The 25,701-nt window shown below is 34.0% G+C and overlaps 1 protein-coding gene across 1 annotated transcript in view; it reads left to right on the top strand.

Annotated features, from left to right (window-relative positions):
* EcR (ecdysone receptor) overlaps nt 1–25,701 on the top strand; it is a 185,297-nt gene that overhangs the window by 10,710 nt on the left and 148,886 nt on the right. The window contains exon 3 of the mRNA XM_013325070.1: nt 16,936–16,994. The gene's annotated coding sequence lies outside the window, so the exon portion shown is untranslated. The remainder of the gene's footprint in view (nt 1–16,935; nt 16,995–25,701) is intronic.

Genomic DNA, 25,701 nt, shown 5'->3' with positions numbered 1-25,701 from the left:
TCCTATTCTAAGTTAACCAGCATAATGAGGCCCCTGTAGTTATTTTATTGTGCAGGCCTTAGTCGCTCGGCTGACGTCGTAAACGTGCCCGGGAATCCTGCATAGGGAATATCGTGCGACTGAGTTATGAACGTCTATAAATTCCTGCCTAATGATTTATAATTACTTCTACTAATGACGCTGGAACTAGTTTTAATAGGACCCTAGGATGAATTACATCTACCAGATTAATGTCGTAATTAAGAATGACATTCGGGTTCGCTACTTCTACTTCTACTATCGCAGCGACATTGCAAGACGACCTGGACATACAAGTAGCGAGCGACTGGCTTTTTGGATGACAAATATAACACTGTATTCCGTAATCTTGGCGACTAAAATCGCCAAGTTTTAGAATTAACAAAGCCTTGTGTACCAATGACCTTAAAACTGACTGTCAAACTAGTCTCAACGCTACGACGCAACCAAATAACAGCTGAGCTTTTTATCGTCGAGGTTAACTTGAATGACCCAAGCTGAGTCTCGACACTTGTTTTGCAGTAACTTTCTTCGCGTGACACTTGGCAGAGAGACAATAACGTGTTTGCACTCGGTTGTTCGCGTGTAAATCAAATTATTGAGGGCAATCGTAAAATACAATCAGTGCGCTCGGCTCCGCGCTGTAATGTGTTTTAATCAGAGTGTTTATTGTGCAGTTATGCAAGCGATGTGACTGCAGGACGCGTCATCAAACTTAGGTCTTACTTCTTACTTAAGTTACTAATATTATAAATTAGAATATTTTGTTATATGGATTAATGTAGGAGGGTCGGGGGGGTATCTACAAAATCATATTTGTTTATTTATAAATAAAATTATACAAGTTTGCAGATTGCAAAAACGATGAATAATTCATAACTTGGCAATCGAAAAGGTAATCGAAACTTTCACATTAACTTTGTTGAGGTCTAGTAGCTTCTTGGTACTACAAAAACATCTAATCGGATGGTGGTATCTCTTTAATTTTGAACATCGGTCAAATTCCCAGTATCAAAGATCACGTATGTAAGTTGCATTGCGTAATTCGGAGTCGATTCGCGTGCGTTGCATTGCCAACGTGCCAACGTTATCGTGCGTTTCCCGGGCCGACGGCTGCGTGACCTTTGCCGCCGGAAAACTGGGTCATCGGCTTCTGACCTTTTTGTTTGTGCACTTTGAAGACGGACGATGCGTTTAATTCGCGAGATCTATTTCGGATGCAAGAGATACCTGTTAGTCATCTCGGGTATTGTCTAAGATTATTTTAGTTGGACATATATCCATGTTTTGGTTTATCTTTTTATTTGTTTCATAACTTTTTTAATTGTCAATGTCCTTATCAAGACAGACAGTTTATTTTTCTTTTTAAAATAATATTTAAAAAGATCATTTACATGATTTCTAACTTCTTAGAATTTTATCGATTTTATATTTGCAAGCATGGATGCATGTATTCGTAATTAGCCCCGGATGTGACTAATTCTAGCCGCTGTATTATTAAAACTAATTACTACTAACTAACAACTAGTATTATATACATAATTATTTAGTTAGGTCAATTGTTTATGGCGGAAGGGCGGTATCGACGGCAGTATGAGGTCGTATCCTGTTAATGGAATTGTGTGGCAGTAGATTGCTGTGTTGCTACCACTGATATTTTATTTTTAACATAAAATAACTCCTATAGCTGTCACCCGCGACTCCATCCGCAGGGTTTAAAAAAACTCAAAGTGGCCTATGTGTACTACCAGACTATGTTCTATATGTATGCCAAATTTCATCGAGACCTTCAAACAAACATTCATCCATCTAAACATTTGCATTTATAATATTAGTAAGATAGCTATCACCCGTGACTCCGTCGGCACGGGGTTGAAAAAATTTAAAGTAGCCTACATGTTCTACCAGGCTATGTTCTACATTTATACCAAACTTCAGCATCGTCTTTGCAGGCGATCTGGAGATATCTTAGAACGAACATCTATACATACAAACATTCGCATTTATAATATTAGTAAGATTGCTGTTACATTTTATGAAGTTAATTTTTACAGCCTGTAGTTTCGAAGGATTCGTGTAATACGTATTGTAAAATTCACGTAGTAAGATTTTGTTCCATATCTTCTTCTGTAATAACTAACTTTACACATAATTATCTTGCCTTTAAAGCAATATTTCTAATTTCAACGTACATAAAGTGATTCTTCAATGAAAAAAATTGCAAGAATATATTCAGTTTGTTCACTAATACGATATACAGGAGGTTCATATTTCAAAAATAATCAATTTATTATGCGATGGTTTTTATTAAACTTGTGCATTCTTATTGCATCGCGCATTTTCACTGCCACAAGAGTTCAGTTACACGGCATCACCGCGTGTTCTGTAAATAGAACAATGATTAATTAAGTCGGTTGTGTAAAGGGCGCACTAGAGTTGACCCTGTGCGCGGTCGCTGCATCGCCTTGCCCGCACAATACCGCTGCAGCCCCTTGCCAATGACGCGATGTATAAGGATCTAATACAATTATAAAATCGACCGATATGAAGAAAAGAGTAACATGTCTATTTTACAACATGTAACAATTTCCTAAGATGACGGTTTGTTGACAATTTATCCGACTGCTTATTAAATTAATTCCTCTTTTTACAAAAAAAAAATAGAAATCCAGCGTATTACACGTATATACCAGTGTATATCCAACGTATAACCAGGTAACCAGACATAAATTGACCGATAATTGAAGAAATATAGACGAATTGAGTACAGCCACCATCTTCCTCGATATAAATCATTTAATTTGCCTATCCGCCATCTTCCGTGAAATCCTGTTCCTAGAACACAAATACATTCTCCGGAATAAGCAATGTTTTAATATTAATTTAAATAGTTCGTAACATAACATAGTGGCATTGTTTCATGCACTAATCGAAGCTGTAATTGACGTATGCCTGGGCCGGGCCGGGCTGCACGGGGTAGCGGTGACCCAGTTACTATGACCGGGTCATGCCCCGTCCCGTAACGCCCTCAAACCACCTGCAAGCTATTTTAAATTATCATTTGTGTACATACGTTATTAAAGCAAATGAGTCTTTGTGTTACGGCAAAATAATCCATTTGCCCGCGTCGGTCGCACTGCACGCACGGATTGCTTTGTCTTGATGCGATGCGGGCGGCGCGGATGATGGACACAGCGCTGTATAAACTAAAATCCGGTGCGGGCCGTGCGTGCGGTACGTCCGGCGCGAGGCAACGGACGCGTATCATTAATAGTTCTTACTTTATGCAAATTATAATTAACAATTGAGATTAACGATATTTTTAGTTTAAAAGTTTCGTAACGTTATCTGGAAAATTAGTACAATTAAAAGTGAAGGAGAGGTTCGGTTACTTAATTCACATTTGCCGAAGTTACTTTGTTGCTTTCATTTATAAAAAGTTATTGTTTCAGTAACGATGTAGCGTTAAATTGATATTTCCCATTATAGTGAGACAAGTTTCGACAGTTGAGATAATCAGGCGATTGCGCACTTAGCCTCGAAATCTGGGGAAACTAAACTAAATCTAAGATTTTGGATAAAAATGTCTGTTTTTTTGTCAAATGTCTTTTTCTACGATCAAGTATTTTTTTGTTTGACATAGCTGTGGTCTAGCTGTTATCACGGCAATCGAACTTAAATCATTTTAAAAAAGGAATTTTAACTCTTTTTAATAATTTCGTTTTAACATTTTTAATTTTAATTTGAATTTTATTATAAATTAATTAAAAAAAAATTGATGTGTGTTTCACTCATTAAAGAAAGAAGATTATTTTTAAAAATAACTCTTAAACTAAAAATATTAATAGTAGATATGTTCTGTTTATGATAACATTAATGAGTTTGTAAACATCAAAAAGGAATATACCGTTTATATCGCAATTTAAATCCAAAAACGTAATTAAGTTTACGGTAGAAATAATTAAAAACAAAAGTATGGGTTTATTACTTGTTAAGGTAAAAGGCAAAAGCAATTTAATGTTTAATTGACGGATGCCGCGTTACGCAACAAACTAATCAAAGAGTTTGTCATATTTATTGACCTTTGATGTCTTTTAGAAGTTAAATATTTGTCCATCGTTATACTACCTTCATAAAGTATAAAAAAGGTGGCAATTCTCTATATTTAGGTAATATAGTACTTTATAGATTTAGAAATAATCCTGAATTAAAAAAAATCTACTTATATATTTTTTTTCGTTACGTATACGATATTAGACTATCATTTTCATTAAAAACTAAATATATATTGACTTTCCCTGTATCTGATGGAGATAGTGGTCCTAGAAGTAATTCTGTTTTTTAGCTAGGACCTATACCGAAGACCTAGAAAAGAACATATTACATGAACGATAAAACGTCGTTTGAAATTCTAGGAGCAAGGCTGTATCATCAGTAAAATATATAATTAAATCGCAAAATGGTAAAATATAAAGGTGAATATACACTAGAGCTGTTCCTTGAGAATTTCTATGTATTCTTACGAATAGTATAATACAGGTAAAAGCACAATTTCCAAAGCACTCGTGGTTCGTGAAAGGGCTCGTTGTTTTGTTACAAGTAAATGATCTAGTGTATACTCTCCTTTATAGCTTACGGTCCACTGCTTACGATAATTTTAAGTAGCAGACGAACATAATGTCATATTTACTTTGATATAGCGAGGTACGCGAGTTATTTGTAAATTGTCTATTAGCGTTTGAATTGGTACTTCAAAGTGCGAGACTGAACCGATATCAAATTACATTCACTTAGCGGAAAATGTGAGAGACGTGGTGTGCTCGCACGTGTGTAAATATGAAATGAACAAACTTCTTCATTAATAGCGGGATCGTCTCTTAATTTACCATCTAGTAGGTATAGCAGCTGTTTAACGGTTTTTTCACACACAAAACTTTCATATGAAAACATGTTGTCGTCTCTCTTATACTGTTTGAGAAAACTGTGATGACAATATATTTTGTAAATATGTTCTATCAGTAGCTCTCAGATATGTTTGATTATTGTGTTTGTTTGGATTATATTTTTTGACATCGGTTTTTAAATTAAATTACTGCTGCTATATATTTTTTTTTCTTGGTGGATACTTACTATCCACCTTCTGTCTTTTCCTCTCACTCTGGGTCAGAGACCTTTTTTGCTTTATAAACTTTATTTACATACAATTATAATTTTGCTGCTTACTATCTGTTGTCTTAAGTTTAATTTCTATGTCTAATACAAACTTATATTATTTTTTGTTCGATTTAACTTATCGATATATGTTTTGTGCTATTTACTCTACAATTAGTCAAATAACTGTGGGTTTCTGGGTCAAATTTTCCGTTTAAAACATAGTGTTATCTCGATGTTGTTAAAGATAAAGACAGAGATGACGATATATTTTATACAGAGATTTTAGTCTCAGAAACTAGAAGTTAATGAACTGATCCGTAACTCCAAGTTGTTCGAATGTCATGTTAATTTTTATGCAGATAGTTTTAATTTAATAAATTAAAGATTTAAAAATGCATCTCGCTTTTTGTTCACCTTTTAAATCGCTGAATATTTAACAGCCTCAAACACCTGTGCATTAAACAAATATTTGTTCTGACGGGCAATTAAACACACGAACCTTGTCTTTGAAGTACTACAGATTAGTGAGGCCATTCAGCTTTCGTATTTGCGTCACCTGCCGTTCAATGTCAAAGATGTTTTAAGAAGAGACAATTTTAATTTAAAAACTGTCTCTTTGATTATGATTAAATGAAATACTATACAAAAGCAAATACTTTTTAACTGATTAGCCAATAATCATGAAGAGGCTTTCTACATTGTAGAAGTTAATAACCTAATTTGTCATTAAGCAAATTGTATTTAACACTAGCTGTTGCTCGCAACTTTCTTAGTGACGAAAAGAAAGAACTTAAGAGAGTATAACATGCCTGCGTGCATTAGTTACCTTCCAGTCAAAGTCCCATACATAGCCAGCCCACAGCCTTGAGGATATACATACAGACAGTCACGCAGACAGACAGAGAAAAGATTAGTTTTTCGTTTTCAGCCACCGTAATACATCTTGACGAAATATATTTTTTGGATATTACATTCAGATCATCATCATCAGCTCACTATACGTCCCCACCGTGGGGTTCGGAGCCTACCCTAAGTTAAGGGTGATTAGGCCATAGTCAACGACGCTGGCCCTGGCGGGTTGGTTGACTTCACACATATCTTTGAATTTCTTCTCAGATATGTGCAGGTTGCATCACGATGTTTTCCTTCACATTCAGATACTCCGGTTTTATTAATATAGATAGAATATGTTAACATTTCTAAATGTTATGATGTATCTTCGAACCAATCGCAACGTATATCAAATAGTCTAAAGTTACGTGTTAATAATAAAGTGAAAATAAATTGTATGCTCATTCGAGTGTTAACATCTATATCGGTTTTATTCAATTCGCGACAAGAGTACGGTCCGGACAGATATCGGAGATGTGTCAATACGAATCCACGTTATCAGTTCAAGTAGCTACAATAATGTAAAATACGCTCGTATCGAATAAATCTCGGGTTATTGGAAATTATTTACTTATCCTTTTCAATTCTATCTAATCAAATTGGAGTTTTATATTAAATATTCACACATCAACTTTGGGAATCGCCTTTTTTTAAAGTATATTCAATTACCCTGTCCGAAAAACCATCTTACTAATATTATAAATGCTAATGTTTAGATGAATGGATGTTTCTTTGAAGGTATCTACCGAATGGCTGCATGGATCTCGTTAAAATTTGACATAGACGTAGAACATAGTGTGGAAGAACACATAGGCTACTATTTTTTTTTAATTCTGCGCGCACGGAGCTGTGGGCGACAGCTCATACTCTATAAAATAATGTACGTTTATAGATAGAAATGATAATTTAATATCAGGTGGCCTACTTGCTCTATTCTATTAGATTTCTATATCACAGGAAACATACCAGAATCGGAATCGGAACAAATAATTGTTCGTTTGTTTTATGTCTGGATGTACAATGTGAAATGCAACCAATAGAGATACTATGGCTAAGTCCAGTGAAAATCTCATCTCGAAGTAAATATTGCTATACTTTTCTATGTAAAAAAAATGTAATTTCAAACTAACTGAAGTGGTCTTTTATAGCAAAACCATTTGTCGCCCGTGACTCAGTCCGCGCGGGATTAGGAATAAACTTAATTAGTAGACTATGTTCCAGACTTCCAGACTATGTTCGACACCTATGCCAAGTTTCAGCGAGATCCATGCGGCAGTTTAATATAAAACTTGTGACAAACATCTATCCATCCATTTAAACTTTGCTATTCATCACAATTACAATTTATTAACCCACTACAATGTAATTTTTAACTCTGAAATAAAAATTTATAAAGAATGACACAGTGACATAGCTATTGTTTGGTATTTGATATACCGAAATGATATGAACATACAAAATATTTCAACAATGTTTGGCAGTTTAATTAAAGTGAGAATAACTACAGCAGTGGTGGCGGTAGTGGATAACTTTGTGACATTCACGGTCGGTCGCACAGCTCGCCACTTATCGCCTCGCTGCCCGCAAATTCTTCCATCCGTCAGAATTCGATATTGGAAGTTAATTCTCGTATTCGCTCACCGAATATCTCTGTCATAAACAGATATACGAAACATTTTGCAACATGAAAATTACATACAACATGGTTAGTATAAATAACTCACATCAAAACCTCTTCTTTCTCAAGTCTAGGTCCTCCAAAGGCTCAGGTTCTATACATCTACATCTCAAAATAACATATATTTCACTAAGTTTACTTACGCTAAAGTTTGGATGAATAGATGGATTTTTGTTAGAAGGACGGTGCAGCCGTCTCTCGCCGGATCTCACTGAAATTTGGCACAGATGTAGAAAAAAGTCTGGAATAACACATAGACTACTAATTAATATTAATTAATAGCTAGTAATTAGATAAATATACAGAACCTACCTTACATTTATTGGTCAGACAGATTGTATTTTCATAGTAACTTGATGTATAGGTGTGGCGAGTGCGGTCACCTTTATGAGAGGGTAATCACATCAAATTCATATGAGTTTATTGCATAGAGCCAGCCTTGGCACGGCCGGCGCTCTGCGGTACAATATGTCGTAATATATTTCGCCGCAAAAATAACAAGCCGTGCCCATTGCACTGCTCGCGCGAGCCGTAGCAAAGTCCTTGGCTAAAGTCGCGTGACTCATAATTCTATTTCTTATTTCCTAAGAATATATTGAAAACTGCATGTGAATAACGCGAAGTTAGATTAGCGACCGATGCAGAGGGAGCAATGAACCCGTGATCTTGTGCGCATATTAATCACCGCTGTTTGGGACAACATGTTTCGTGTTATCTTTTCCTTCCGATGTTTTGTTTATGCATAAAATAATATTTTATTAATGTATACACATGCATACAGATTGAATGCATTGGTACTTCTTTTTTTTATTAAGTCAACCCGTTCTTTCTTCTCCTTTCGATTTTCGACGTGGTTAAAACTCACGTACTTGTGAATAGTAAACTGGGAACGTATCTAACGAAAGTGAATTGTGAATATAGTGCGCTTGTTCTCATTGCGGTGGGCATTGTAGCCGCAAATCTGATGAAAGTTCAACTCAGGCCAGATTCGAGATGAAAGTACGAATCTCTTGTGCGGTGTTTTAATAGAACTTGGCTTGGCAAGCGAAAGTTTCCTTCTAATTAAGAGAGTACGCCGGTGAAATGCAAAACGCCCTACGGCAACACGTGACATCGTTTCCTCTTGCACTTCATACAAGATCACAGATTGATATATTTAATTTAAAGAACGGGGATATTAAACTGTCAGTATGACAAGGTGTTAACGAGAGCGATGTCTTGTTTGATTTTTATATTAAGTATAAGAAACGTTATGTTCCGTACAGCATAGCTGACTCGATACATTAGAAAGTTAATATTAAGTAAGTACGTGTATAAAAACAAAGAAAAAAAATTGAGTTTTGAACAATTATTTGAGGATCTGATGACCTAGCACGAATATGAGACACGCGTCTTCGTGACGTCATCGACAAAATATGTCAAAATTTGTTTGAGATTTCTTGGTGTACTTACGCCCGGTAGGAGCTCAAAAACTTTCCTACCAATATCCGTACTTCGTATACTCTGTCGTATAATGATGAAGTGACTCAAAGGTATATTAATACCGGTATTTATCGTATATCATTCAATTTTACTATTATATTACTTCTCACTTGCTAAAGTGAGATAAGGTTTCACTTTTATCCTGTTTCCATTTTTCATATAGCTCGTAAGATCGGTACGTTTCAGCTTAAAGCGTATCTAGTGGACGTGAGTCGCATTCGCTACCGCTGAGCGCGTCTTGTCTCACAACTAAATCGAGTTGGCGCATGTAATCTTGCAAGTCGCCTCGCATCAGATCACCTCGCAAGGTAACTACGTGCAAGTTCGATGTCTTGGCAAGATTCCACAACAGCGAAACTTTGATACTTGTTATGCTCAGTAGCTACTTAAGTTTGGTGAAAGTATATTAAAGTCACGTTGGAAAACTTTGATATTCCATTTCACTTTTTATCTTATAACTAGCAGTCGCCCACGACTGTCTCCGCGGATTAAAAACTTAATTAGTAGCCTATGTGTACTTCCAAATTATGTTCTACGTCCATGCCTAATTTCAGCGAGATACATGCAGCTGTTCTTTGGAGATACCTTCTAACAAATATCCATAAATCCATCTATCCAAACAATCGCATTTATAATATAAGTAAGATAATAAAGTACTTTGTACTGCAATGTATCATTTTCTCTTTGACTAACACTTTGATAATACTAACAAAAAAAGCTTTAATAAGCTCAAAATCTTTAATAAACGAAACCTAATGCTTGATATTTCCAAGTGATTTCTTGCACTAACAATGGTTAAGTATAATAATTTCTGCTTAGACTCTCGGTTTCATCTCGTTGCAAGCAGCTCTGAATTATTTTAATGAACTGCTTTGTTCTGCTCCCGGCAAAGGGTTGTTTGAATAAGAAAATAGAACCTTCACTGCGCTACAACTACAATTTTCTTTTCTAATTGAATTGGATGAACGTTACTCTTAAATGTTATCCTCAGCATTAGAGTTTAAAAGGTTTTCCAAAGAAATCAGCTTAAAAGGATTCAAATATTTATATCAATTTAGTAATGAGGTAAAGTATTTATAAAAGATAAAGGCATTCGGACTGGCTAATAAGTGAATCAGCATTTTTCGTAAAAGATTGATGAAGTTAAATCTGATATTTAAAGGACAATTTTATAACATAAAAAATCCTAATGTGTAGTAATACTATGCAAGTGAAGTCTCTTAGGTTCCTAAAAAAATCATTCCCATCCCCTTTGTTACTTGAACGATTGCTAAATTTCCCATTTCAGTAATGTAATACGGAAGAAATCAATTGTTTCATAATATGCATTCACCTTGAATTTATCGTCAGTTCGAAGCCCCAATTTCCCTGGGGCCTTTATATCTTTGGTGCCCTTGTCCTCAACCACGCGATCTCAGATCTAATGAAATGAGATAAGCAAATTTTCCTGATTTCCCCAGCCGATGGATTAAACGTTGGATACTGAAAGGGTTGCCTCGGGTGTAAAGATAAGTGCTGACGCGTGACAAGTCGAAGAGTTCATGGCAACAAGCCCTCATCTTGTCGTTAATCACATTGATATTCATTTGATGTCTTACTAATATTATAAATGCGAAAGTTTACTTGGAGATTGGATGGATGGTTGGATGTTTGTTTGAAGGTATCTCTGGAATGACTGAACGGATTTCGGTGAAATTTGGCATAAATGCCAACAAAGGCTACTTGTTAGGTTTTATTTAAATTCCGCGCAGAAGGAGTCGCGGGCGACAACTAGTTTTATTATATTAAAAGAAGGAATGATCGATTTAAATTGATCCGAAAAAGAAATGACTGATTTCATTTATTTAAGAAAAGTTAAAAAATAATTGACTTAAATTCACAAACCTACATGTGCGAAATAATGTTCACGTTAAGTATAATTTTCGTTTTATTTTCAAGTATTATATTTCTCGGGTTATTTTTTATTACTTTTTGTGCACTCGATGTCACGTTCATTGCGCTAATATGACAAATGACAATTGATGACAGCTTTCTTTAATGAGTGCCCACATGCGTTGACTTTTGCAGGATTTGGTACGCTCGCGTGAATAAGTTTGTATTTTATTTTTAAATGTAATAATCTGAAATGATTTTTAACAAGTGTACACTAATTATCAATTAAAATATTCAAGATACTTTTAGTAAGATATTTTTTTTATTATAAGGTGGCAAACGAGCGAGCGGCCAACTGAAATCGCTGATATAGCGAAGTGATTGTTGCCCATGACATACTCAATTGTATATGCGTTGCTTACCTCTAATCGACGGAGGACAGGATGCACAGAGAGAAAATATTTTCACTTTCCATACATCCTCTCATCCGGAAAGTCCACTTCCACTTCCCATCCTTTCCTTATCAGTAAAAGGGTGGGAAGGGAAAGAGGACTAAATTAGACCACCGGGACGCATACTCGTCTGACGAAAAGCGGAATTGCTTCCACTTGACGACTACTGTGTGGTCGTGGTATTTCACCGGGCGAGCCGGGCCAATTCGTGCGAAGATGTTAATGCGGGCTCTACCACTGTTTATAAAAAGATGAAAAACTTATAATACTTAACTCAAACTATAATTCTTCTTATTTACTCTTGTATTTTTAAAAATATCACATAAAAATATAAGTAGATAAAATCTAGAATAGCTGCATATACTTTTTATTGCATTTGTAAGAAGCAAAACCGTTCAATCGTCGAAACGATCAAGGCGTTACCTTCAAATCGTAAGTCGTTAAAGCTTGTGGTGCATCGTCGGGTCATGGCCGTTAGTTGCATAGTAACCCCTCGAGCGATCATGCCCTGTATCTACCTAGAAAGTACTAGTACGTAAGGGAGTAGGATAAGACGGTGCGATCGCCTCTAGCTATTCATCCGAGCGTTGATAAAAGTGCTCCAAGAAACTATCTTTTATGCTCCACTTTCTGAAAGCAAGTCCAATCTATTTTTATGGTTATCGCATCGTAAATAATTTTCCTTTCGGATAATGGACCGAGATTAATTAAACAATCGTTGTTTATAACATTATTTTGTTATGCAATAATAGGCATAGTGCATTTGGAATTAGAGAAGTAAATTGATTGCATGTTAATCGAGAGCGTAGAATTTTTTTTTATATCATAAGGTGGCAAACGAGCGAGTGGCCACCTGAAATCGCTGAAATAGCGAAGTGACTGTTGCCCATAGACATACGCAATTGCATATGCGTTGCCAAAGAATATTTTTGCGCCTTGATATATGATGAGTAAGTAATTTAATAAGGAAATATTTGATTGATTTTTGAGTAATGAAACAAATTTCGTTTATCACAAATATTCCTTAAAATTTGATAACGTACAAGAAGGAAAGGGAAATGACACGCTATTAGATTAGTGGTTGACCTCCTTAAAGAATCATTAGAATTTCAAATTAGTTTATTTTGGTTTATGTGTTGTTCTTGTTTATTATGCATGACATCGTCTTACGTGTTTTAACGCCATTAAGCGTTATTACTTTGTGTTTAATTTTATTAGATCAGGATTTCCAACACGATAAGCCGTTTATTAAGCTTTTCATTTAATAAAAAATTATATGTTAGTTGTTTCGTATCTTCCATTTGTAAAAAACGGAAATAAAAGGTAAATAAACAAGATAGGGTTAAGGCAAAATTGCATAAAGTAAAAATAGAAATATTATTTTTTACCATGCACCGCAAAATAGTCAATCTTACTAAAATGCGAACGTTTGATGTTTGTTAGAAGGCTAACTACAGAACGTTTCCATGGACATCGATGAAATTTGAGATGTAGACGTAGAAAAAAGTCTGGAAGAACACATAGTCTAATGTAGTTTTTTTTTAATTCTGCACGAACGGAATCGCGGATGTCAGCGACTTATTTTATGAAATAATAAAAGTAAGAAAAATATAATATATGTATATGTAAGAGATAGATAAACCCAATAATAAATATAAGTTTGTAGTGTTGAAGTTGTGATGTGTGAACAATTACAAAACATTTGTGTAAACCTCTCACGATTCTGCAAAGGAAATGCGTTAGTGGAAAGCCAGGACGGTAAATATCAGCTGTTTATAGCCGTGTCAGCCCCGCGAAGCGTACTTTGAATTATTAATTCCTAGGCCTGTGTCCTAGGACACAGTTCTATGCCTAGACCTAGAATTGACTCATGTTAAAAGTTATTTAGACAATTTTTTTTTATTTCACTTGTACATATTTACTTTTTGAATTAACAAAAATACAATACAAACAATTTTATCTTATTATTTAAGAAATAATATCGATAGTATTGTAAATTTCATGAATGATAACAATTATTGCACTTTCGCGCGCATTCCATCAGCAAAATATGACGTCACTTGCACAACGGACTTGCTTATTTACGGGTCGCGTTTGCCTTTCAGTGAATGTCAGACGAAAATCGTTGAACATCAAAGAGACGTTTATGTATCGCATTTCGAAATAAAACACGCATCACTAGCGAACACCGACGCTGACGCCGACGCCGGCATCAAGCGGTGCAGATCGCATCGGCGCACATCCGCCGACTGCGCCCACAAGCCACAGAGTAAATAGAACAGTAGGTCAACGCCGGATGAAAAACATAACAACACTAACAAATTGTATCATTACGAGTTCAATAAGATTCAATTGTTTATCTGATAGTAACTTTAAAATTAAAACATGTAAGTAGAAAGTATTGTTTTTTAAACTACATAATGTTAGAAAAAAAACACCGAAAATGTGGCAGTGTATTGACCCAACACGTCGACGTTTGTGATCCCTCACTATTCATTCTGACACTGGACTTGGTAACGAAAACACATCATTCGCGCCAAAGGATTCTAATTAATAATAAAGAATAAAGAGGAATACGTAAATGTTTACAATCGGTCGTGAAACGTGCAACAAACTCCATAAATACTAGTGAAATTATTAAAATGAACAGAAATTGTATTATATAAAGCATAAGTAGTTAGTGAGTTATTTTAACTAGAACAAAATTACAGTGATTACCGATAATTAACAAATACCACGTAGGAAACCGGTTAATTGATGCAAAATAGTATAAAATAAAGTGCAAATCTGATAGGAAACCTGCATAGGCGAGTTTGAGTATCGCTAATGACTACAAAGTACACGCTAGAAAAAGGTGTGACTATAAGAATAAAATCTATGTAAATAAATTACTATTGCAAGAATAACTTTTAAAAATCACTTTATATTATATTTAAATCACTACTTTGTTTACAGAAAATGAACAATAACTATCCGTTATATTAGGACGTTAGGGGAGGCGAAGCGGGGATTTTGGGATTTATCGAACATGGGAGTTAAATTTCCCGAAAGTTCCCCATCACACACAGGACTCTCTTTAAGGCAGCTGTTTAAGGACACTAAATTAAAAAAAGCTCCAGCTCGACCATTTGAGACATTGTTAGCTATATGCAGAAAAGTCAACAATGCATGATGGAAGTACTTGATTGGATACAACGTTCCCCTGTAACGTTTAACCGCCTCGTTCGACTAAATCCCAGAATTCCCGCTTCGCCCCTCTGATATATGTTTGTACGAAACTAAGATTAATTAAGATCTGGTAATTCTGCTATATCTTGACAAACCGGGTCTCCTACAATGGCGTGTGTAGGAGTCCATTTTGATCGACGCCACTGGTCGTAACGTTTTTATACACTAGCTTTAAAAGCCCACATCAATTTGTTAAATGGTCTTAATTAATCTTGCTATGAATCATTTAGTTTTTGTAAATAAACTTTGAGGAACTTTAAGATATAGTTAAGTTTTCGACTAACGAAAATAATCTAATATAGAAATATAGAGAATTTTTTTTTCTTTTTTTTACCACAAAATTGACTCAAATAAATTCTTGCAATTCCTAATTTTTTCTTACCAATATAAGTAATAATCCTGAATATAAAATCACTTTCAATAAAGACGTACCACGACTGAAAATTTTAATCGTCGTCGAATGAAACGTTTTAAATGCACAATTACATCACGTTCTTTTATTCGACATTTCGAAGAAAGTCTGAATCCTTGCAAAAAGGTATTCGTTGACCTTAGTTTCGACGATTAAAGGAAGCATGAACGTTTAAGCCCTTTTTCGAATGAAGCACCTAATACATTTAAGTTAAAACTTAAAAAAAAAAACATTGTTTTGTCACCACAACCATTTCTACAAAATAAACAAATTGCAACCTACCTTTGCTTTGCTTCACAAATGAAGACATAAATCATGTTTAAAAATGCTATTAAGGTAATTTATCTCCTGAAAATAATAAGTTAATAAAAAAAAAGATTTGATTTCACTTTCGGTAATATTAATTACCTAATTAATTACCGCGTGACGTTAATTTTAATTACAGCGTTATTACAGATTACCATTAAAGTAGCGTACAACAATGCGAAGTATACTCTGTGGTAAAGCAATAAGCGGATTGTTAATATAATATCGTAACTAATTGACGTATCAATCAAGCGATGCTTGGAGTTGTTAAAATGCTTCAAATATGGCTGCCGTCGCTACCGATTCGCCCGCGGCGCCCCTCTCTCACATATAATTAACCTTCCTGCATTTAGCATATTATTACAACTGCGAATCGACAATTATTTTTCCATTATAACTTTGTCTGAGCGTCGGTGGCTCAGTGGTCAAGCACTTGACTTGCAATCTGCAGGTCCTGGGTTCGAATCCCGCCATTTACCAATGTGTTTTTCGATTTTCGATTTACATATGTACATGTACATCGTGATGCAACCTGCACATATCTGAGAAGAAATTCAAAGATATGTGTGAAGTCAACCAACCCGCACTTGGCCAGCGTGGTTGACTATGGCCTAGTCACCCTTAACTTAGTGTAGGCTTCGAGCCCCTCGGTGGGGACGTATAGTGAGATGATGATGATATAACTTTGTCTTATCTCGTTTGCGTTTTTTTATACTTCGATTGTTTAATTGTGAGTAAAATGTTAAGTTTTGGGGTGCATATGCAACACAAATACTAGAGACATTGTATTGTCTTGTCTTATATATAGCCTTTATTGCTTTACACCTTCTTTAAAATTTATGATAATTAATTATACATGCCTATTTACTAAAAATAAATTAATTTAATCAATTCCACTTGTATTTAAATGATCGGCAACTTGTTGTTTGTATTGAAAAGCTTGTCAATTGACAAAGGCCTCCTCTAAAGATTTCCAAGTATTCCTGTCTCTTGCTTTGTCTTGTATTTAAAGTTTTCAAAATACTTTCCGCTAAAAAATAATACAAAATACTAAAAAAAACTACCGAATATTCCACACTAAAAATATACTCACGTCACTTTGTACGCATCATCACTTAACACTAACCAAAAAAGTTTAACTACATTTTCAAAATGATTCATACGTTACTAAAAATACGAAAAACTTGTATATAACATTTTATTATTATGTTTTTACTACAGAAAAGAAATTAAGGTTCAATAATTTTCAATTCCAATACAGTAATAATTAAATTATTATAATTTATTAATTTAATTTTATGGACAACTACTGGCTGAACATGATTGTTCTCACGACAGTCAAATAAAAAAAACAAACAGTGCGGACAGGTTCATTGACCCTCGAAGAGGCATCCTTTCGGTACCCTTGATTGTTGCATTAAAAAAACAAATGCTTGTTTCAGGTATAGTGTTATTTTGACGATCGCAACAACAGCTTCCGACGGATTCACCTTGATAAACGGTCAGTAATCTTTTTTTTTACTTTATAAACATTCAACAACCACTTTATGTTTTATACAGAGGTAATTATATTTCATTGCAATATAATGACTTCAGTTTTGTAACAATTATTTAAAGAATTTATTTTTATTAACGATAAATACTTTAATTGACGGATACTCTATCCGCGCGATTTAAAAAAAAACGTAATTAGTAGCCTATGAGTTCTTCCAGGCTATGTTCTAGAGAGATCTATGCAGCTATTCTGAAGATACCTTCTAAGAAACCATCCATCCATCCATACATCCAAATACTCGCAATTATAATATTAGCAAGATAAATTAACGCTTGAACATAATCCTTCTACCTGATGATTTGTTCGAAAGATGGTACGCTAACGACGAAACGTTTTATGGTGCACGTTAATCTATAATATATGTACTGGTACCCTTTTTTGCTAAAAGATAGAGTTGTTTATGTTAAAAAAACCGTATCATTAGGACCATGCAGAAAGAGATGATCTATTACTTTTCCCGTATTATAAATACATTGCCTGCGTTCAGGCTTCTTAAAGCTATTAGGTAAAGAAGGATTAACTTGCGAACGTCCGTTTTTAATAGGATTCTGTTTATACCCGATGGACGGTGCATTGCGCTTTTCACAGATAATATACCATGTAAGGATGTAACACATCACAGAATATGATGTTACATGATTATAGGTTATAATCTTTATATATATAATTCTTCTGTGAGTGTGTATGTCACTGAACTTCTCTCAAACGACTGGACCGATTTTGATGAAAATTTTTGTGCGTGTTCAAGGGGATCTGGGAATGGTTTAGATTCACAATTTTCATCAAATATTAACTTCATATTAATTTATTCAAATTGAAGACGTGTAGACAGGACAACGTCTGTATGGTCCGCTAGTATATTCATAAGTTTTAATATAAATACGAATTATATTACTTTCAAAATTCTTTGAATGGTAAACAGTCAGTAAATATCTGTCTTACTTAATCTACATTAAGGGAATCCCTTAATAACCACACCACTCTGGAAATCTCGTCTACAGAAGACAGTGTTTAAAATTAGTAGTCTTAATATTTGATAAACTTTATAAAAAGACAACGTATAAAAAACAAATTTAAAAGTCTATGAAACATATTCACCTAAGTATTATGTCTATGTCTGTATACCTAATGTTTTTTTTTATAATTCATTCAATTTATAACCTTGAAACTTAATTTATTTTTATGAGGTTTTACCATATAGGGAGAGTTTCAAGACAGGCCTAATTATGTTAATGAGAAAACCAGTTTCTTTTATTCAATCGACTGATAAGTTAGAGTATTTTTATAAAAAAGTAATATTATAATTGGTATTTAATAATACGTTCATCATCATCATCATCAGCTCACTATACGTCCCCACCGAGGGGCTCGGAGCCTACCCTAAGATACGGGTGAATAATACGTTACTTCAGAAAATACTTCTTTTTGGGAAAATAAATGGAAACAAGTTTTTTTTTCCCAAAAATATATATTTATTGTTACTAAACTATAAAAAGTAGAATTAAAAAAGAAATAGGCAATTTTTAAATAATCACTATGCGATATTAAAAATCAGACTGGCAATACTGCACCAAAAACAATGGCACATATTTGTTCAACCCAGATCAATGTGTTACTAATAAAAATAAAAAAAAATGCTATACAGCAGCACCAGTCATAAAGTCAATGACATACGCATTTTGAGTTTAGGATTCTTTAATTCAATAATGATTCGAAAACATTTGATGTATTGACTTCCACTTATTAGTCTAGACTAGACACAGTGCAGTAAAAAGTTTTTAAAAACATTTTAATGTCGATTTAACGTATTATAAATAAGGTATAAAAAATTAATAGTTTTCTTTTTCTCGAGATATTAAATACTTTTTCTTCAATATCTACCTTTTTGCTTTAGTATTAATTACATTAAATATTTTAAAAAAAACTTTTTTTACAAAATGTTGGAACATTATTATTTTCATTTACTCTAAATGATCACGATTTCATGATGGAGTTATTAAAATATCATATTAATGTTTATATGAAAAATTTGCATTTTTATTTTAAACTAAGAACTTGAATATTATTTTGGACAATATTTATTTGTTGCAGAGTTTATTATATTATCTCGATTCATTTTTAAAACAACTACTAAAGTAACAGTAGAACAATAATAAAATAGAACAAGTAGAAACAAAAGCAAGTTACGATTATTTTTGAAAAAATTAAAGAAGAACTAAACTATGTTTTGATTGGTGGGAATATTTAAAAGCTGTAATTTACGACTTTGGCGTGACTAAAAATTTGGGTATTCTCAAGACTAACCGTACTTTCCATGTATCAGGAAAAGTCACTACGCAGAACTGTTATTGTTGAACTGTTTATTATTCGTGGATTTCCGAGACCATAATTTAAAACATTGTTATCTCTGTTTTGTCAAAGATAATGACAGAGATGCAATTATCAAATTATACGTACATTCGGTTTCTGTTTAGTTCATGTGGTTTTGTTTCTTAAATATTAAAAATAAAAAAATATTGCAAACGTTTCGCAGCCAGATTTTTATACACTATAATGCGATAGGGTTGACGATACTGTTTAAGTCTGTACGTTTATGAAAAAAAATCTGTAACGATTTAAAAATTAAAGATACAGATTAAATTCAAGAAAACTAAAACTCACAATTAGAAGTAAATAATGTCTCATATTTATTCCTTGTTACCCAGAATACATTGAAAGAATTTCCAACATTGAAATAATTTTTCCTTTTTATAATGAATATTTTTTTTTACTTACATTGCGTTTAAAATAAGTTATATGTGTGGATCTGTTACTTTAAATTTAGTATCGCTTTTAATAGGTATGCACATTTTACAAATTTGTGTATGTGGCAACCCTAGTTAGCGGGGACGCGCAAGGGCACCGAATGTCAGCGGGTCGATTCTCTCGCACTTTACTTGCCTAATTGCAAACTAATCATATGAAAATAACTCTGCAGGCTTCGCAGTTTACTCATACATTTGTGTTGAGGAAAAATACTAAGAAATCGAAGCAAAGTAAACCATAACTGTTTTTGTCTGGTAGTGACATTTGACAGTTAACGTCATCCCTCAAATTCTCTTTGAATAAGGCAACAACATTATTTGTCTACAAGTGTCACGACAGACGAAATTAACTATCAGATTCATAAGCTCTAACATACGTCTATTGTTTAAGGCACGGTAACATTTTTCGCACTTGTAAAAAAATTCTAAGTAAGAAAATAAAAGGTAACAACAGTAAGTAGCTTTTTGGCAATCAAAATTATTAACTACAAAGTTAGCCGTTTTATTAGACTTTAAAATTAATACCAAGCATTTTTTTACTTTATTAAACGACGTTTCAAGATTAATAAGAATAAATTCTTGTCTGAGAATTCTAACACGTCTATGATTTATTAAATAGCTTAAAAGAAACTTGCTCGCTAAAATGAAAACATAATTAACGCTATTATGATAATAAAGTACTCAATCTTAATTGTAATCTGGCTCGAGTGCGCGACGCGAAAGAGGCTAGATGTTAATATCACAAATGGCAAAAAGTTCTAGGAACAGATTCGTCTTAATTATTATATCACGTCTGTTAACTATGTGTTAAAAGAGCTTGGATTATAGAAACACATATATTAATATTATCTTTAACTATATCTGGGAAGCAACCCAGATTTTTTGGTAGATTTTTGTACGAAAATGAATTCGGAATACAGGTTAGGTTGGTCAAACAAAATGTATGCATTGTTTTGAAATTTAAAAATCTTACTAGTATTATAAATACGAATGTTTAGATGGATATAGGTTTGTTTGAAGCTATCTCCAGAACAGCTGAATGAATCTCGATGAAATTTGGCATACATATAGAACATAGTATGGAAACACATAGGCTACTACTTTTTCACATGTCAACTTCTCGATTCAGTTACAATATTAAGATAATTTAATCATTTAAAACATTAAAAAATCTCATGGTCGAAATTAAACAGGATAGAATTTTTTAATGTCAACCAAAGGTTGGAAAAATAAAACACTCTTAAACATCGAGATGATACAAATTTAGTATATTTGGATCCTCAACCTGAACCTCGGTAAAAGATAAGATATCGATATCTTGTCATCGGGTATGTGTGCTCGTACGTTACCCTTAAAAATAATAATAAAAAGACTCAAACTGTGGAGGTAATAAGGTAATAAAATATTTTAATTTAATCGATTCGATCCTCTAAAATCGTAACTTGATAACTCTTCAAACCATTAAATAAAACACGACAGCAAAAGTGCATTGGATCTAAAAAAAAAGTAGTTTTCCGAACGTCAAATTAGATTTCGACATGTCATTGTCAAATACAGGCGCGTTAGTCAATTTGCGCATCAGACGGGGACATTTTCACGCGTGCGTTTCGGGTGGCGTTTGGGAGGGTACTCGTAGCGGAGGCGTCAAGGTCACCGGTGACGTCACCCCTCGAACAATGACCTCTTGAAAATGAGGCGGCCCGCACCGCGCCGCACCGTGCCGATTGTGTCGGCTCTCTGTATCAAGCGCTGATTTTGTGTTGACACTGAACTCCACGGACTTTTCAATACTCGGGTCGGAACTAATTTACGGTCTCAACGAAATCGATTATTACCCATAATTGAAATTTATTTGAAGCTTCGAAGTGCTTATTTTGTTTTTCTAATTGAATTCCAAAGCTTAATTTATATAGGTACAATGTTTTCATGATTTTTTTATTTTATTAAGGAATTTTGCATGAAAATAACAATAAACACGATATTATACAACTATAGATTTTAAAGAGAAAATAATTACTCAAAAATAATAGAGTAAAGAAACCCTTATTGAAACACGCTTTTATGTTCGTATTTTTATTTTATCTTTCAAAATTTTTATACGAATACAAACCGTAATACGGCTAAAATAAATCTCATATTTCCTATATGTAAATAAAAATATATCCCAGTAATAATTTAATCAAAATTCCAATTTAATTAACATAATGAGCCATTAGTTTTCTTGCACATTTTCATTGTGATATACGTTCTAGCCGCGGTAACAAATGGCGGTGCACCCAAACCGCCGGCGACGCGCGTTACTTCTGTTTAATGAACATTTTGTCATCGCCAAATATTCATTTACATTTGCCAAATACAATCCAATGGCGATGATGATGTTATTTATAAAGAAATTAAGTCTATATTTTAGATAAATAGAATACTCATGTTGATAAATTTAGTTCCACTGTTCTACAGTACACTCAATTTTTGCACCTTTTTTTATTGTAAGTACGGTGTTATTCTCCAATTGTTATTACAAACAGACTCAGACTTATCAAAGCAAAAGGAACTATGAAAAATTCTATCTTGCGTGAAAATCTGCAATAATCTGTGCATCAAACATTTCTCGAAACAAAAACTGGAAAACTTATATTGTCAGTTTGCGGGTACATAAGTAAATTTAACAGGCCATTACTGTCACATTCCATCAGACTGTGCGCGGCGGCGGCGTATGCATTCAAATAAGTTACACGAGGCAAACAATTTTTTTGCATTAGCGTGACAATCAATGTAAATCAATGTTTACATTGCTCGTTCAACTGTCAATTGAAAGGGTAAACATAATCTGCTTGTAGTTGGTTAGGACGTCATCAATTTAGATTTTGTTTTTTATTGAAAGAGCCAAAGGGTTTACTTGGTGTGAAGCGTTAAAGTTTTGTTTTATGTGAATTTGAAAAATATATTTGTGATTCGAAAATTAGCTAGGACATGTATTTTGAGATCACTTAAGATTCTCCAACAAGTTCTACGTAATGAGGTACTGGATGTCGCTCACGACTTCGTCCGCGCATAACTAAAAAAACAAACAAACATTTAACGCATTTAATCTTACTTTATTTAAGAATCAGTTTTTTTTATATCATAAGGAGGCAAACGAGCGAACGGCCACCTGAAATCGCTGAATAGCGAAGTGACCGTTGCCCATAGACACACGCAACTACATATGCGTTGCCTACTTTTAATCGACGCAGGAGGGGATGCACAGAAAGAAAATATTTTCCCCTTCCATGCATCCTCTCATCCCTGTCTTCTGTGTGGTCGTGGTATTTTACCGGGGGAGCCGGGCCGATTCGATTTTAAAGCGATTCCGATGTTAAAGCGGGCTCTACCACTTTGATAGCTTTTACGATCTTGAAAATTAATATCCACTATAAAGACGATCTTCACGTCTTCTCGAACATTCCATCACAAACACTAAAACATTAACAATTAATTACAGTCGACAATGAATTAAAAAGCCCAGTCGTGTTATACGATACTTAGTTCTGTCGCCATTCAAGTGTTTTATACTGCAAATAGGCTATAAATACAAAATGCGACGCAAAAAGACTTATGTGTTGCGGACGAGTGGCCGGGAACGCTTACAATTTGCGACACTGCGAAACGTTTCACTATGTGCGTCACGTAAGGAGCTTTTAACACGACTGAATTAGCTATGTCGTCGTGTTCCACTCTCTTGTATCATTTATAAGGTAAACATTTGTTTATGTTTATGTCATTATTGAAATAAAAAGAGAACCCGATTGACGGAATTGTAGTTGTGATTGGAGTTATATCGCCCGCGGTTCCCTGCGCGCGGGATTAAAAGAACTTAATTAATAGCCTGTGTTCTTCCAAACTATGTGATACATCTATGCCTATCTTCGCATTTATAATATTAGTAAAATGATTCGATTTATCAAATATAGGATATGGTTGCCATAACGAACTTGTTTGTTGACTCTCGGAGAATAAATACTTTGTGATGTTCTCCAGAAAAAATATTACAGTCTACAAGATCTGTGATAACTACGATATCTTTTTCCTTCTACTTGACTTTTTGACTAAAATTATTTTATCGCGTGTACTTAGAAGAAAGTGCAGTTTTAAGTTAACCAATATCTCCAATAAATAATAAACTACGATGTATAAAGTACATTATTATAAAGCAGAGTCTAAGTGGTCTCTAAACATATTCAAAAGGATGCAGAATAGCACATGGTCGGGCACTCACAAGGATTTTATTACTCGAAGGTACATTGACTGACGGGGAAGCGGCAATCTTGCGAACATTGCGCGGCTCGGTGAAATTCCATTGTGTTTTATAATAAAATTGAGACTGTGAAATCGTGTTTTTTATTTCCAATTTACTGTGCAATTTCAATATTCGCAATATTACTGCGTATTTTTGCGGAGTATGTACTTTGTAAACAAACAACTTGGTCGATAAATGATTTAATAATAGCGCTAGTACTTGTCTCCATTCCCGATAAGTTTTTAGAATTTCTATCATTTTTTGTCTTACTTTAGTACTTAGTTTACGACAATATGTACATATGACAATATGACTTCACATCTTAGTTCTTCCAGACTATGTTCTACTTTTAACAAACATCCATCTATCCATCCAGCCATCCAAACATTCGCATTTATAATATTAGTAAGAAAAGACCTTTTGTAATTATTTATCTACTTGAACGAGTACTTCTATTTTAAGTTATCGTACGCTATTTTTATCACGTATTAAAATAATAATTGAATAGTGCTAGAGCATTATTAACGCGTCTCAATGGGTCTACACCTGCGCGTTGTGAGGGCATAGTCATGTTTGAGAGGATATGCGGGAAGTGTCTGATTAATCTGACAGTTGACACCGCGAATATTGATGAGATATTAAACACATATCTAAGTAAAATACTTACTTATAATATACAATCTGATCTGTACATTAAATATAGTCTTATTCAATTGTATTGGCACTTTTTAGTCATATCCATATTATGATACCTTTTTTTTGTGACCGTTTCGATAAGAACTATTATCCACTCTTTTATATCGTTTTAATAAATTCACCTTCGAATGATTTTAATATTAAAAGCATTTCAAGAAAATCATACAATATTAATACCGTTATAAATTATTAAATACTGCACAAAAACTCATTTCTCTCACCAGCTTTCAAATAATTAATGAGTCGAGTGTCATCTAAACAAAAGCTTTGAACAAAAATTAAATGGAATGGAAAAGACACAAATATCATCAATCAAAAGCAAATTAATTAACAGTACAATTTCATGACGATTAAACAACCAGGCATTTGAATATTCCCATAAATTAATATTTTAAATTAATTTACCTAGTGAATACTTATTCTACAATTCATACCCTTAGTTGTATATGCCTATTTACTCGACGTTTACGAGAAATTCTGCACTTTTTTTTATAACAGAAGGGGACAAACGAGCAGCGGGAACACAGAGGTGTTCAACAACGCCCATGGACATCAGCAATACCAGAGGTACCGCAGATGCGTTGCCGGCCTTTCAGGTGGTGATAAGCTCGCTTCTTGAAGGACCCTATGTCGTAGCGGTTTGGAAATACTGCCGAGGACAGACCATTCCACAACTTTTTTCTTAGTGTACACAGTCGGGTCTCATTTCTACAATGTGGCTTTATCTTTCGTCAGATACAAATAATCAAGGAATGTTACCAACTTAAAAGCAAGAATTGCAATTTTAACTACAACTAGTACATCGTATGTGTGATCAAATGACATAAGAAATGTGCATCACTTTGAGATGCGAAACACGTGTCCTAGCGTAGAGTAG

Source organism: Papilio xuthus, unplaced genomic scaffold, assembly GCF_000836235.2.
Source record: "Papilio xuthus unplaced genomic scaffold, Pxut_1.1 DF824888.1, whole genome shotgun sequence".
NCBI classification, from domain to species: Eukaryota; Metazoa; Arthropoda; class Insecta; order Lepidoptera; family Papilionidae; genus Papilio; species Papilio xuthus.
Note: the sequence above shows the minus strand (reverse complement) of the source record. Positions and strands in the feature narration are given on the sequence as shown.